Consider the following 16290-nt stretch of genomic DNA (forward strand, 5'->3'; position numbering starts at 1 on the left):
CGGAAGCCGCTTTGGGAAACGGAAGACCTTGGAGCCGGTTCCCAGCCCCAACCGAGATCTGTACTGGGAGGATCTTGAGCCAGTCTCGTCCCGGGTGCTGCGGCGTCGCCCCGGGCAGCACTTCTGGGACTTCGCCTCGCTGCTCGGGTAACGTTCGTCTCCACCACCGCTAGCTCGGAGCAGTGCCCCGAGGACCTCGCCTGCATCAGAGTTCCGGAGAGGCAGGACAGGGGGTCGGGGCGGGGGGACGGAATTTTGGGTTTTCCAGTACTTTAGGGAAACACATTCTCCTCATCCCTCAGCGCTGGGGGTGTCAGGTCTCTACGGTGCAGCTGGGAAGCTGTAGTGCCTACTCTGCTGTCCTAGCTGACACGGTGCTTCGTGCAGCTGGGTGCACGATTCTCACGATTCTCTCGAGTAAATACCGTGTACTTGTGTCGGTGCAGAGAGGGATGAATCATCGCCTACTTTAGACCATCTCTAGAAAATTGGGGCATAAGCTTGCATATGTTACTAATTACCAAACCAGGAAAATGGCGAGGGGATAATTGACATTTATTGGAAAGCCTTGGTTTATTTATCACCCTCAATGGAAAAGGAATGGTTTTTGAGGATAAGAAGGGAAAGAGAATTTTTTTTTTTTTTTTTTTTTTTTTTGAGTAGCCGCTGTGTACTTCCGTGGTTCTTAGCCTTTCGGAGATCAGGTACCCCTTGAAGGTTTGTGGACCGCCAGGGACGATTCTTAAAAAAAAAAAAAAAAAAGGCTACATACAACATTTTTCATACAGTTGATGAGACTCAGAGACTGAAACCCGTCCGTGGACTCTCTAGATGTCTGTGAACTTAAGAACCTCTATCTTGTATATGTACTTGGCACTTTAATTCTATTATCTTCTTTGACCTTCACTGTAACTTAAGTATCATCCATTTACATGTGGAATAGCCGAGGCTTGACATTGCCTAGCAGTGTGTTCGGGTTTGATTTGATTCCGAAGCCTGTGTACTTTTCATATTGCACAAAACTATTCTAATGTTTGAAATCCAAAAAAGTTATTAGTTTTTTTTTTTTTCTAAGCTGACTATTGCATAAAACACAGTGCATTGGTTAACATGAACTTTGGAGTCTGACTAACGGAATTAAACCCCTGCTCTGCCTCTTACTAGCAGTATGACATTGGGTGAATTAATCTATCTGTGCCTTAGTTCCTTCATCTGTAAAGTGGAGATATACTCTTAATAGTACCTGTCTCATAGGGACGTTATCAGGACTAAATGAATAAAAATGTGAAGTCCCTTGAACAGTGCCTACCACAAATAAACCCTATTAAAGTGTTTTCTATTATTAGTGTATGTGTTCCAACATGTGGTGACATTTGAATTTTATGCTGTTCGTATTTTAATATAGTTGCTCTGTTTTGGAACTTGAATGTGTTGATATCTTCAAGAACCTTATGAAGTTTTCAGTTGAAACGCTCAGTTGCAGGATGATTTGTCATGTTGATTTCTGTATAAACACATTTCTTCTTTTTCTTTTCAGCTCATAGGTATTTAGATAGCTTTGTCGTTTACATATCTGACTTTGTAGGCTCTTGAGTTTTTGATGTTGAAACAGTTTTATTATTGAACCATCTGATAACATGTGTACTTTTTTTTTTTTTTAACCTCATTTGCAGTCAGAAGTTCCTAATCTCATCAAAACAGCTTGTCTGCAAGCTGTCATTCATGGGTAGAACTGAGAGCAACCACTTTTTTGATGCCTTAGAACCCCTTGGTGATTAGGCAATAACCTTTTCAAGTGAACATGACCAGTTTATTTTAAACATAAGGGCACTGACCAGTATATAGTTGGGGTCAAAGGAAAAACTGCATATAATTAAAAAGTAAAAAAAAAAAGTAATTCACCTGTAAGTTCAGCTGTTGACAGAAAACACTCTCCTGGTAATTTGTGCCATGAATTTTGGAATCCATGAACAATAATAAACTTTTTAAAAAACAAGTAACTTGTAGTATCTATTCTGAGCATTTTCTTGTTTCCTTGTTAATTTTTGAGAGGGAGCTAAATTGGTGTAGGAACACCACAGGGAATGAGAACATACTTAGAAAAATGTTTTTGTTAAATTGTAATTTGATTGCAATCTGACATTCTTATAGTCTAAGATTAAAGTACTGAGGTATAGCATGCTTTGATGGCAATAGGAGGGGGGGCATGGTATTGCTCTGTGTTGGGTGGGAGCAGAAAGTAATTGCTTTTGATTACATACTTGTGAGAAAAAGAAATACTATTAGTCCTTCTCAGCAGTCAAGAAAGTTGTTTTGTATTTTTCTGCAGTCTTGAAGAGAAAGAATTTTTTAAGGCATTCAACCCACAGTTTTGAACACATAATTGGGCTTGGACTTCATTCCATTCACTAATTGGTCTTACTTACCAATCTAAGTTAATAACAAATTTCTTTATAAAATTATGGATTAATGCAAGATTCTTTTAAAACTTATGTTTCAATGTTAGAAAGTTAAAGATAGATTGACTTTGGTGGACTTCAAGGGAAAAAAACTAATTCACAGATATTTTCTTCATTTTCAAGCTACAGTTTATACACTTATTTTTGTGTCCAATGCGACACAAGTTTTTTTCAACATTAGTTGCCATCAATTATTTTTCAGTTGACTTGACTGTCTCCTAAATATGTCACATAGTATACAGCATGTTCTGCTCCTAAGGTGTTGATACCAAATTGGCTCATAAGGATACCTCAGAGGTACATTAGTGCTGCACGTGCCTTCATTCAGAAGGCATGTATTAAGGGCCCGTTCTGCTCTAGGCAGTGGACTGGTTAGTCTTGAAGAGCTCAGATCTGTATTGGAGATAGACTGGTGAACACATATATTATGGTAGATTGTTCAACAGAGGTATGCAAATTGAACTCTTTCACAGGAATTACTCTACCTGTTCATCTTTATGGAAGTGGTCCAGGTCAGAGTACTGTTGTGTAATATATATTTAATTATTGGGGTGCCTGGGTGGCTCAGTGGTTAAGCATCCGCCTTTGGCTCAGGTCATGACCCTGGGGTCTTGGGATCGAGTCCTGAATCAGGCTCCCCACAGGGAGCCTGCTTCTCCCTCTGCCTATGTCTCTGCCTCTTTCTGTGTCTCTCATGAATAAATATATAAAATCTTTAATGTATATATTTAATTATCACAACATACCGTATAACAAATACTTAACAGATTCTAGTATATCATTTTACTTTTTAAACATTAGTTTTTTTATATATATAAATTTATTTTTTTATTGGTGTTCAATTTGCCAACATATAGAATAACACCCAGTGCTCATCCCATCAAATGCCCCCATCAGTGCCAACGATGTTAGTTATTAAATAGGTTTAAATTTCAATTATCTTTCTTTGGTTTCTTTTTCTTTGAAGGTTCATGAATGTTTAGCCTTCACTAATATTCTTTTATATAGTAGTTTTCAAACTTTTGAGGTTATTTAGCCTTATTGCAGCTTGTGTATATGTACATATGCATGTGTGTCTGTGTGTGTGTGTGTGTGCACGTGTGCACGCCCATGCGCATGAGCACATACATACTTTGAGGCCTTGATATGGTTGGTATTATATCACCATGTTTTCCTTGTGGAACTCTTGAAACCTGTCCTACAAGTTATGGTTTAATATGGAGAGTATTCACTTAATTATCAGAAACCAAATAGTCCTGGTAAATAGATGTTTTGTCATTTAGCCTGAATTGAACAGCACTATATGAGTTTTTTTTTTTTTTTTGAAGGAAGGAGAGAGAGAATCTCAAGATGGCTCCACATCGAGCTTGGACACAGGATTCAATCTCACAACCCTGAGATCATGACCTCAGCCAAAATCAAGAGTTGTTTAACCAACTGAGCTACCCAGGAGCCACACCATATGATTTTAATACAAACTTTTGTTACCTTGAATAGTTGAAGAATTTGCACAATGTTTTGCAGAGCTTCTAGCTGCAGCATCATTTCAGTGCAGTTTGCCTATTGGTATTGAGATGCTAGTAGTCAACATCTATTCATTGTATTTTCTAGTCATAATCCTTTTTGGCCAGAGATAAGGTAAAGGTAATCTAATAATATACAACATATATTTTCTGTAGAGTCCTCTTGCTCTTATCCAGAGATCCAGCCCAGGTTATTTTAACTCCTCTTTTTGTCCACTTAGAGAGGTTCCACTCCAATGATACCCCCTGGTGTATGTGGTTAAGCTATTAAGAAGAAAAAACAGTTAAAATCTCCCAAATATGATCTAGTTTCTCATGTCTGGGTGAAGAAGGACACCCAGCTGGGTTACATAAATGGTTTATAGGAAAGATTGAAAAAGATTTGAAAAAAATGTTTTAACCAAGCATTACCTGGATTGGGGTCTGGATTAGGGAGGCATGATCAGAATCCTAGGGGGAATGAGAATGTAAAGTGGGGAACTGGATGTAACTTTTTAAAATCACATTTTATTTTGGAGTAATTTTAGGTTTATAGAAAAGTTGCAAAGATGGTAGAGAGAATTTCTATATATCTTTCACCCAGCTTTTCCCCTAATGGTAACCATGGTACTTTTGTCACGTCTAAGAAATTGACTTTAGTACAATACCATGAACTGAACTACAACTTTATTTGGACTTTACAAGTTTTTCCACTAAGTGCCTTTTTCTGTTCTAAGATCCAAATCAGGATACCACATTGATTTAGACCATGTGCAATTTGATAAACAGGTGAGCAATAAAAGTTCACCATGTGAACTTTTTCTCTGCCATGTATGTGGTTCAGGAATCCCCTCTGACCACTGCTGAAGAGAGGAAGTCATTTGACCATGAGAATAGACAATACTGTGTAGGTAGTGTTTTATACCTCCTTAATTCCCAAAACACTGTTAACTCAGTGGAAGAGTTGGCTTTGCTCCCGGGAAGGTTGTATGAAGTTTCCTGAGAAGCTAAGAGCTAATCTTGATTGAGAGGCTCCACTGACACCATGTGCTCACTTCATAGGCATTACTACACAGAATTGTCACCAGTTGGTTTACTTCTTTATTAAACTGTATGTTTCTAAGGGTCAGGGACCACCTTATTCATTTTGGAATCCTCAGGGTCCAACATAAGTTTGACTTTTTTTTTTTTTTTTTTTAAGATTTTATTTTTTTATTCTTCAGAGACAGAGGGGCAGAGACACAGGCCGAGGGAGAAGCAGGCTCCATGCAGGGAGCCTGATGCGGGACTCAATCCCAGGTCTCCAGGATCATGCCCTGGGCTGAAGGCGGTGCTAAACCGCTGAGCCACCCGGGCTGCCCAAGTTTGACTTTTAATACATTTGAAGAAATTCACATCTTGTTTTTTTTTTTAGTTTGTTTTTTATTAGAGTTCAATTTGCCAACATATAGCATGACACCCAGTGCTCATCCCATCAAGTGCCCCCCTCAGTGCCCGTCACCCAGTCACCCCCACCTCCCTTTCCACCATCCCTTTGTTCTGTTTCCCAGAGTTAGGAGTCTCTCATGTTCTGTCTCCCTTTCTGATATTTCCCACTCATTTTTTTAATTGTTTGGTAACACTGATTATTAGGTCAACAAAAATTTTGTTTTAATACTATGTAAGAGTTGAGTTTCTCCTTTTGATTGAGCCATCTTGGTTTGCCATTTCTGTGGCTAGTTGAGTTTTTCATCCTGGAATCTTAAAGAACTGTATAATGCTCATTTAAGATAGCCTTTTTTTTCTGATTATGTAAATTATTTTCTCTAAAAATAACAGCAGTATAGATGGCAGTAGAGGTAGAAATTTTGTTAGCTTTTAAATGCATGTGTGATGACTCTAGATTCATCCCACTGGACTGTAGATCTGGCTGTTTGCCTGCTACTTCATGCACAGTTAATGAAATAACACCTTCCTAGACTTATTGAGGGAGACGGCTTGTCAGATTCAGGGAATTCGTTTTAAAATTTTCCTGTTATAGCCAAGATTCAGTGGCCCAGGGTCACCTAAGCATAAAAGCTGCCATGGGATGGGAACACAGGGGCCTGTCCTAATTCTGTGGCTCAGGCCCAGCAGAGTTAGTTTGGTAAATAAGAAAAAAACATCACACTAGGAGAGAGTTGTAAATTGAAGCCGCTGTTTTCTTGACGTAGATGAAAGACTGCTATAGGGCAGAGATGGGCCAGTTTCCTATTTTTTTTTCTCCAGATGTCCCAGGAAGTTACAAAATGAGCAATGATACATTGACCCTGGTTTCCCTGTTTTGCTCACTCTAGCTTTGAATCACTTTTTCCTCCTTTCTCTGAGCTTTGCTGAGAATGGCAAAGCCTATTCCAAGGAGCAGTTGAATCGAAACTGCACTTTCGGGGCACCTGGGTGGCTCAGCAGTTGAGCATCTGCCTTTGGCTCAGGGCATGATCCCAGAGTCCTGGGATCAAGTCCTGCTTCAGGCTCCCTGCAGGGAGCCTGCTTTTCCCTCTGCCTGTGTCTCTGCTTTTCTCTCTCTGTCTCATGAATAAATAAAAATCTTTAAACTGCACATGTGCTCTTCATTTCAAGGCTGATGAACTCTGGTTTGTTTTAAAGAGAATGGTGCAACAGAGAGAATCCATATTGAATCCAGAAATGGAAAATCACTTTGGTCTCTGTCAGCTTCACCTTGATAAGCCTAACTTTTCTTTTAACCAGTGACTGATAAGGGAACGGTTTCCAGCCTCCTCTCAGGTGAGAGTAAGTTTGTAAAAGCTTCTCTTCAGAACCAGAAGGGCAAGTAGATTTATTGTCCTTGGCTTAACCTGCAGTCACAAGCTCTGGGTTTTGGAATTTTGTTGTTGTCATGTTAAGACCCAGCATCAGGGGTCCAGAGGGTTATGTCAATTTGAAGAGAACTGAGGAACTAAAACGTTGGCTCCATTTAGAAATGCCTTTTATTAGTTTGCAGAGTAGGGAGAGACCTGTTAAAAGATTAAAAAAAAATCTTTCAAAATTCTGAAACAGACTGTAACTGAAATGCTGGAGAGTTGGTAATGTGGAGAGTTGAATTTGAAAGAAACAAAGCAATAATAAACTGAGTAAATAAGGAGATAAAGGGCATGCAGGAGATTAAGAAACTTGTTAAAAATATATTTTGTATTTTTAAATTATAGTTGACATATATATTGTGTATGTATTAGGTACAACATAATGATTGGGCAATTATACACATTATGAAATGCCTGCTATGATAAGTGTAGTTACTATCTGTTACCACACAAAGATATTCCAGCATAGGGAATATAGTCAACAATATTGTATTTTTCATCTTGGTGCCTTAATTTATTTTGTAACTTAAAGGCTGTACCTCTTAATCTCCTAAACCTATTTTCACCCATCCACTCACACCCCTCCCCTCTGGCAGCTATCAGCTTGTTCTCTATTTTATGAGTCTATTTCTGTTTGTTTTGTTTGTTCTGCATATAAGTGAAATCATATGGTATTTGTCTTTTTCAGTATGACTTATTTCACTTAGCATAATACTCTCTAGGAGTCTATCCATGTTGCTCTGAATAGCAAGATTTCATTCTTTTTTTTTTTATGACTGAGGGATATTTCATTACCTATACATATTTGTATGTGTATGTATATATAATATCAAGAAGATACGGTATGTGTATATTTATGTGTATGTTTACATATGTATACACACGCAAAGTATCTTCTTTATCTACTCATCTTTTGACAGACACTTGGCTTGCTTCCATGTCTTGGCTATTGTAAATAATGCTGCAGTAAACATAGTAGTGCATATATCTTTTTGAATTCATTTCCATTTTCTTCAGGTAAATACCCAGAAGTGGAATTACTGGGTCATGTAGTTCTACTTTTTTTTTTTTTTTTTTTTTAAGATTTATTTATTAAAAAAAAACCAAACATTTATTTATTTATTTTAGAGACACAGAGAGAACATGAGCAGAGACACAGAGGGAGAGTGCTCCAGTGCCTGCTTTCTCCCTCTGTCTGTGTCTGCCTGGTGTGGAGTGATCCCCAGACTGGGATCATGCCCTGAGCCAAAGACAGACGCTCAACTGCTGAGCCACCCAGGCATCCCTCTTGAGCATCTTTTCACGTGTACTCTTGTTAAATATCTTAACAAGAAATCTTCGTTTGTGAAACTTTGGATAAAATTTCTAGAAGAAATTTTGTGTCCTTGAGTTAGGCTATAAAAAACACAAACTATAAAAGAGGATGATTGATTAGTTGGATCTCATCAAGTGAAAAACTTTAATTCTGTAAATAGCACTATTGAGAAAATGTTAAAAACAAATCACAGAAAATCTTTGTCAAACATATATCTAGTAAAGGACTTGTTTGCAAAATAAAAAATTCTAACTACTGAGGCACCTGGGTGGCTCAGTGGTTGAGTGTCTGCCTTTGGCTCAGGTGGTAATCTTTGGCTCAGGTCCTGGGATCAAGTCCTGCATCAGGGAGCCTGCTTCTCCCTCTACCTATGTCTCTGCTTTTCTCTATTATTCATGAATAAATAAATAAAATCTTTAAAAAAAAAGAATTCTAAAACTAAGTAGTAAGAGGACAAACAGCTCCATTTTAAAAAATGCAAAAAATTTGAGTGCCAATGAAGTGTCACAAATAGCCAATGAGCACATGAAAATATACTTTCCATATTGTTAGTCCTTATGGAAATGCAAATAAGACCAGATTGAGGGACCACTTCACACCTATTAGAATTGGTAAAATTTAGTAGAATGTTTTTAACCTCTATGTATTTGTGCTCTTTCCAGATTTTTTTCTTGTGGTTGATTTCTAGTTTTATAGCATTGTGGTCAGAAAAGATGCATGGTTTGACTTTGATCTTTTTGAATTTGTTGAGAAACTCGTTTTGTGGCCTACTATGTGATCTATTCTGGAGAATGTTCCATGTGTACTTGAGAAGAATTCATATTCTGCTATTTTAGGAAGGAATGTCTCTTAAATCTATCTGGTCCAGTGTGTCATTCAAAGCCACTGTTTCCTTACTGATTCTCTTTTTGGATGATCTGTCCATTGATGTAGGTGAGGTGTTAAAGTCCCCTACTATTATACTATTATTGATTTCTTCCTTTATGTTTGTTATTAACTACATTAAGTTGGGTACGTAAATATTTGCAATTGTTGTATCTCATTGGATTGCTTTAGAATGATAACATTTAAAAGACCGACAATATTCACTTTTGGCAAATGTGAACAACTGGAGGTCTCATACATTGCTGGTAGAAATGCAAGATAATACAGATGCTCTGGAAAACAGTGTAACACTTTCTTATAAGTTTAATATATACTTATCATGTGACCCAGCACTCTTTTAGCTGTTTACCCAAGAGAAATGAAAACATGTGTTCACACAAGACTTACAGTTTGAATGTTCATAGCATCTTTATCCATAATAGCCCCAAACTGGATAGAATCAAATCCTTCAACTGGTGAAGGAATTGTATTATAATGGACTACTACACAGCAGTAAAGAGAAATGAACTGCTGCTACATGTAATGACGTATATGGATCTAAAATATATTGAAGAAGAAATGCCACACACAAAAGACTTCATTTTGTATATGATGCCATTTGGCACATGGAAAAGGCAAAACTGTAGTGATAGGAAGCACATCAGTGGTTGCACAAGAGGATCATGAGAAAACTTTAGGATGATGAAAGTTCTGTATCATGATTATGTTTTATATCATAACCTCAGAAAATTGTCATAGCTCTTATTGTTTGCTTTAAATTGGTGACTTTTACTATATATAAGCTATATGTCAATACAGCTGATTTTGGCAATATTTTTTTTTGCCAGTGATTTTTGCAGGATTAGAGACTGGATTCAGATTAATTCAGATCTGAATTTGTTATAGACACTAAAATAATTTTGGAATAAAAATAATAATTTTGGAATAATCAATATCCCTGAATTGAGTTGCAAAGAGCTTACTAGTTATCAAGTTGGGTCAAGTTTAGGCTAAAAGACTAGTATTATTAATGAGAGTAGGTGGAAATAACATACACATTTTATTTGGAGTTGCTTGATTAGAGAATCATAGTTCCAAATAATCAAGGGAAAAAAACCTTGGGGTTGATTAGGGTTTGGCCTAACTCTTTACTGGTTCTAATACTGTGACCACCAGTTTCTAGAATACTCACTTCCTTTTGCCTCCAGGTAACCACTTATACAGTTTTTCCCTCTTCTCTGATTGTTTCTTTTCACTCTTTACCTCCTTTTTGGAGGGTTGAGGAGTACATTTAAGGCTGATCCCTTCAGGGTTCTATAATTGGTCTTTTTCTTGGTCTGCTTGCTTTGCATGACAGTCCTTTTTATTTCCTGTGTCTTTTAACTGCCCTCAAGATACTGGTATCTCCATAGCTTCAGATGCTTAGTTCTATTTGTCTTGTAAATATATTCACCTGGATATCTCATAGACACTGCAGACTTAGTTCTGTACTCTTTATCTTTCCCTAAGCTTTGGCTCTGCCTCCTTAATTCACCACCATCATTCATCCAGGCTCCCAAGCATAAAAAAATCCAGATTTGTCCTTGGCTTCTTGCTCTCTTTTATCTTTTTGACCTCACAGGTCACTAATCCTGTTGCCTCTAACTGGGAAACAATGCATACTCTAGCCTCCCCACCCCCCACGAGCCTTGCGGCCAGTGCCGGCTGCTCCCTTGGACCAGCATTTTCCTTGACTCTCAGCCATTGATTGATCTATCCTCCTCTTCAGTCTCTTTTAATGTGTGATCCTCGTTCTCCCTTAGTTAAAAAACATCTCTTGGTTTTTTTTTGTTTTTTGTTTTTTTTGGTTGTGATTGCTTAAAGTCTAAAAGGAAGTCATATTCTTTGAAATTTCCAGGGTAAGTATTTCTTGAACTCTCATTCTTCCTATCCCAAGAATCTTTCCCCCCCCCCCTTTCTTGGGGTTCTTGATACATCAGTGTTCCTGGTTGAGTGTAGGCTCTGGAATCTCATTGCCTGGCTCTTTCATTTGTCAACTGGGTGACAATGGGCGGGTTATTTTAACTCTCTGTGCTTCTGTGTCCTAGTCCATAAAACATGGCTAACAATACAGGTACCTTATGTGATTGCTGCTAGTTAAGTGAGATAATAAGTAAAGTACTTCAAACAGTGGGGGCGCTTAGTGGGTTCTTAGTAAAGGTAGATTTGTTTATCATCACTCTTGAGAAAAAAAGAGAACACTCGGTATTTTGGATTGTTGCTCTGGTTGTTTCCAAATAAGATTTCTCTGGAAAACCAGTTAGTCCCTCAGGTACACTCAATGCCATCTTCATAATTTACTGCCGGCTGGGCTGTCATTGTGGCCTGGACACAAACTACCATCATAAGCTGGCAGCCTGGTTTGCACGTAAAGCCGTATCCTGCCAATCACCTGCTGCCAGTTCCCAGCCTCTTCCAGTCCTTTGTCTTATGCACCGTATCTTGCACTCAAGAGCAGCTGAGTTCCTTCCTTTTCTTAGGACACCTCCATTTTATATCCAAGGCAACCGAAGAGAAGTAGCTTGTCCAAGATTACTCAGTAGTTAAGAGTCATGCTCCTGAGCACTTTACCGTACAGTGCTGAGAACCAGTCATCTTAGTTTGCCCCAGGTGGTCTTTCTAAACTCTTTGCTTTCATAATGCTGACCTTTTTCTTCACTCCCTTTCTTTCTTCTTTTTTTTTTTTTCTTCACTCCCTTTCTTGACTCAGCTTTGGCCTATGCTGTTTTTTTTCTGCCTAGGGTACTAGTCCTTTTATGTCTGCCTTGCCAATGTTTGCTCAGTCTTAAGTAATAGCTCTGCTGTCTCTCTTGTCATTACTTAACCACTCTCAGGCATAGTTACCTTTCTCTTCCCTTTGCCCTCCACATATTGTTTATTCCTTTTTTTGTGGTACTTGCCACATTGTATTGTCCATCTCCCACCTTGGACAGAGTTCCAAGGTAAGAAAAACCCTGTCTTACTTATCCTTGTTACCTTAGCTTTTAGCACACTATCTAGCAGATAGCAAATGCTCAAGAAATATGAAATGAATGAAGAATGAACCTTACAGAAGAACCTGAAAATGTTGGCAGATTATAGTCAGTGAATTACAGTGAATTTGCTGAATTTGCTAAAAACAATGTTTTATCAAATTATGTTAGGCAAAGAGAAAATATAGATATCCAGGGATGGGGGAACATAGCAGAAAAAAATTTTATTTAAAATGTGGGTATATGGGATGGGTGGTAGTGGGGTAATGAACCATAAGTTGAGTGGGGACTGTAGTGCTTTTCAAAGTTTGCAGTTAAGTACCTTTGGTGGTAAAGGATAGTGGGCATGTAACTCCTTAGGAGTTGGGAGTAGAGCCCCAAGCAGCTTTTCTGCCTCCAGTATCAAGTATCTGAATATTATGAACATACCCATATTTTAGAAATTAATGCAAAATTTGCATCCTATTCCATTATGTGTGAGTGTTTTAAGATGAAAATACTTTTTTCTCCCCACCCACCTCATCCTCCAGTGAATGGTTGCTGCAGGAACTTGTACCATTTACCCTCTGGCTTCCAGCACGTTGACATGCTCCAATGCCCAAATCTGGGAAGCATGGAATGGGGTTATAGTCTAATATGGCAGTATGCTAGCTTGCTGTGATGTGGGGGATTATCTACTCAGGAGTATTATGTCATGGAACTGAGGAGGGTGAGCTCATCTTTGCTCTAACAAGGCTGTTTCTGGAAGGCTGCAGTCAGTTGGAGGCACCTCATTACCAGATCACTGGGGACCAGCTGGAGAGAGTTCACAGAAGACCCACAGGAATGATTAAGAGACTGGAGGGGCTGACTGATGAGGGAAGAATATAAATGAAAACCGTATAACTTGGCTGAACTGAGATAGCAGGAATACACAACTGTATAAATATCTCACGAGAATAAACTTGATGGGGGAGGGTGATCTCTTATGGTGGGATTTGGTGGAGAATAAACCAAGGCTGAAATTAAGCAAAGGAAAACGTAAACTAATAATCTGAAGTATCTGATGGCGCACTTTGTTTCTTGGAACCTACTTAGATCACTCTAAACTGTGGGCCTCTTTTAATTGAATGATTTTGTTTTTTTAAGATTTGATTTTCCTGGGCTTGTGGCTGGTGCTTCTGTATAGAGAATCCTGAAGACTACATTTTCCAAAGCCAACATCTTTCTTTTGTCTCATCTTTCTTTGTCGGACTCTGTGGATGATAGTTGGGTGATTGTGTGCTGCCATTGCTGCTTTTCTTTATACACCAGAATTCCAAAGTGGACTTTCACACCATTTTTTTCATGACTTTAAATGCCATGACTTTAAAAGTTTAAAAGTAGACCCTGAGTCAGTAATATATATTGTAATAATTTTAGAAACCTGGATATGGTATTGGTCCTTGAGGTACTGGTTTTAGGAAATTATAGCCTGGATAAATGCAAGTGTAATTGTAGGAAACATGTACTTTGGGGAAATGATTGTATAAAATTCCTACTTGGGGTATGGGAGGCATAAAACTTTTAAATAACAGTTGAAATTAGCCAGGAGAAATATTTGCATAATGTTGCAAGTTTTATAGCTCTTTTCCTAAGAGGGGACAGTAGAACTAGAAGAAAATGATTTTATGCTTTTTTTGATTTATAAAAATGAGTTCATTTATATTAAGCAGTTATGTAGCTTTAAGACTGAGACCTCTATTCTAGAGATTGGTAAACTTTTTTTTTTGTAAAGGGTCAGATAGGAAAACTTTATAGACCACGAGTTTCTGCAGCTACTCGACTTTCCTCTTGTGCAAAAGCAGTCATAGACCATATGTAAACGAATGAACTTGGCTGTGTTCACCTTTTTTTTTCTTCTGAAAAAAGCAGCTGTCTGGACTTGGCCTACAGGCTGTAGTTTGCCAACTCCTGCCCTAGACCTTTGCTCCCAAAAGCATGATCTGTAAACCAGCAGCATCAACACTCCCTGTGAGTCCGTTAGAGATACCGAATATCGGGTCGCTTCTCGGAGGGACTGCTCTATAGCTTAGACCGAGCTTCTCAGACTTTAATGTGTGTAGGAATCACTTGGGGGCCCTTATCAAAGTACAGATGGAAATAAACTGAATAGCATACTAGCTACTAGGAGACAAAGATGAGTAAGACCCAGTCAGTATCCTTAGAGATCCCTGAATTCATTAGGAGAGACTACTATACAGTACAACAACTACAGGCTAATACATGTTATAATAGAGGTATTTTCAACATAGGAGTATCACAGAGGAGCAAGTGATAGGGTCTGCGTGGCAGGGGGGCAATCCTCACAGGGGCCTGAGAATCGGACCAGGAAGGGGGAGGGTGCTTGATTTGAATTTTGAGGCTTACTAGAGACACTGAATGAAGCATTATCATGGGTAGTAGGTTCATGGTGGGGTGCAGTAAAAATGATGTTAGAACCGTGAGTTATTTGGACACCTAGGTGGCTCAGTTGGTTAAGCATCTGCCTTTGGCTCAGGTCATGATTCCAGGATCCTGGGATCAAGCCCCATGCATTGGGGTGCTGTCTCTTTAGCTGGGAATCTGCTTCTCCTTCTCCCTCTGCCTCTGTTCCTTCCCTCTCTTTTTTTCTCTCTCTCTAGTAAATAAAATCTTAAAACAAACAAACAAAAAAGACTACTTAAAGAAAGAACTAGGAGTTATTTAATAACTAAATGGCTGATTACAGGGCTGGAGACCCACTAAGATCATAATGAATAGAAATAAAATTTCAGTACCTTCTATTATTTTTAGCTAATTTCTTATACTCTCATTTGAAAAAGGATAACTTGCCTGTTCTCTCCCCATAAGTTATTTGTTTTCCAGAAGTAGAAACTTTTAATAGGTTCTTACATCAGTAAGAATTTGGAAAACACTGTAAGAGGCAGAAAATAAAAATTATTTATAATTCCGTACACCAAGACATGACGACTTTAAATATTTTTATGTTCTGTCTAGCCTTTTGTATGTAATGTAACATTTTAAAAATTGGGCTCATGCTATCTAAATAATGTTGTGCTTGCTTTTTATTTAGCATTTTATTTGTGGGAAATTTCTTTCTTTATTCCTTAAAAGGTGTCATTTTTTAATGCTTAGATAGCATTCTAGTAGAGCTCCTATAGTTTATGGAACTTATCTTGTTTGTGGATCCTTTAAGCTGATTCCAGTTGCTAGTTGACCCAGTTTTTGGCTCATGTACTTGGCAATTCTGTCACCATATTTTAAAATAAATACATATACTTGTTTATTTTTAATTATAAAAGTTTGCTAACTTGTTTGATCTGCTGGCCTTCACTCATTCCATTCTGCTGTTCTTACTAGCACTGTGGGTTTTCTTTCTTGGTTTCCCAGGGGAGGGAGGCAGTAGGGTAGTCATTAAAAGCATGGATTCTGGGTCCAGGTTGTCTGGGTTTGACTTAGCTCTACTACTTAATGGTACATAATCTTGAAAAGGTACTTCAGTTTCCTCATCTGTAAAATGGGGATAATTCTATTTGTCCTGAGGTTGTGAGTTAATATAGATGAAGAACTGAGCACGGTTCCCACCATGTGGAAAGAGAATCTTTTTTTGTAATGATGAGTAGCTTCTTATTTGTTTTATGGTGGTTGTTTGTGTATGCTTTGCCATAATCCCTCTTCTGCTATATTTAGTTTATAAATGACTATAACTCAAATGTCTTTGAGTTACACACTGACTTTACTAGACTTTACTTAGTGACTTTATCTTGAAAGTTCACAGACTTTTTTTCCTGGTCAGTAAATTTTACTATTTAAAAAATAAAGTTAGTGTTGTTTCACTATGTCTTAGAAATGCAGCCATGGGTGCAAAGGCAGCAGACTGCATAGGCACATAGGTTTTAAAGCTTTTGGGTGGTTTCCCCTTTCGAACTGAATATTACTTTGATTGCTTCTGTGGCATAATAAGGCCCTCTGTAATGTGTCCCCACCTATCCTGTGGTCTCATTTCTCTTCACCATACCCCCACACCCTATGCTCCAGTCCCATTAAACTGGAATTGGGCATGTGATAAGTGATGAGGCTCACTTTTTAAATCTGTGCCTTACTAACTTCTCTTGAAGGATTGGAATCAACTGAAGTGCTGTAGTTTCCTTTTGGGGAGTGACACAGTTAAGGCAGTGAGGTTGCCACTGGCCTTTTTTGTGTGTGGGTAGTTTTAGCTGGGAAAGCCCACTCCGAGTTTACCAGGCCTTATTTATTTTTAGTGTCCCAGAATTTCCTCTGCCCATCCTATCTACCTCC

The 16290-nt window shown here is 38.3% G+C and overlaps 1 protein-coding gene across 2 annotated transcripts in view; it reads left to right on the plus strand.

Annotated features, from left to right (window-relative positions):
• Positions 1-8: 8 nt before the first annotated feature.
• AREL1 (apoptosis resistant E3 ubiquitin protein ligase 1) overlaps positions 9-16290 on the plus strand; it is a 45566-nt gene continuing 29284 nt past the window's right edge. For both annotated transcript variants that reach the window (XM_041758832.1, XM_041758833.1), the window contains exon 1: positions 9-147. The gene's annotated coding sequence lies outside the window, so the exon portion shown is untranslated. The remainder of the gene's footprint in view (positions 148-16290) is intronic.

The sequence above is a fragment of the Vulpes lagopus genome, chromosome 6 (genome assembly GCF_018345385.1).
Source record: "Vulpes lagopus strain Blue_001 chromosome 6, ASM1834538v1, whole genome shotgun sequence".
Classification (NCBI taxonomy): domain Eukaryota; kingdom Metazoa; phylum Chordata; class Mammalia; order Carnivora; family Canidae; genus Vulpes; species Vulpes lagopus.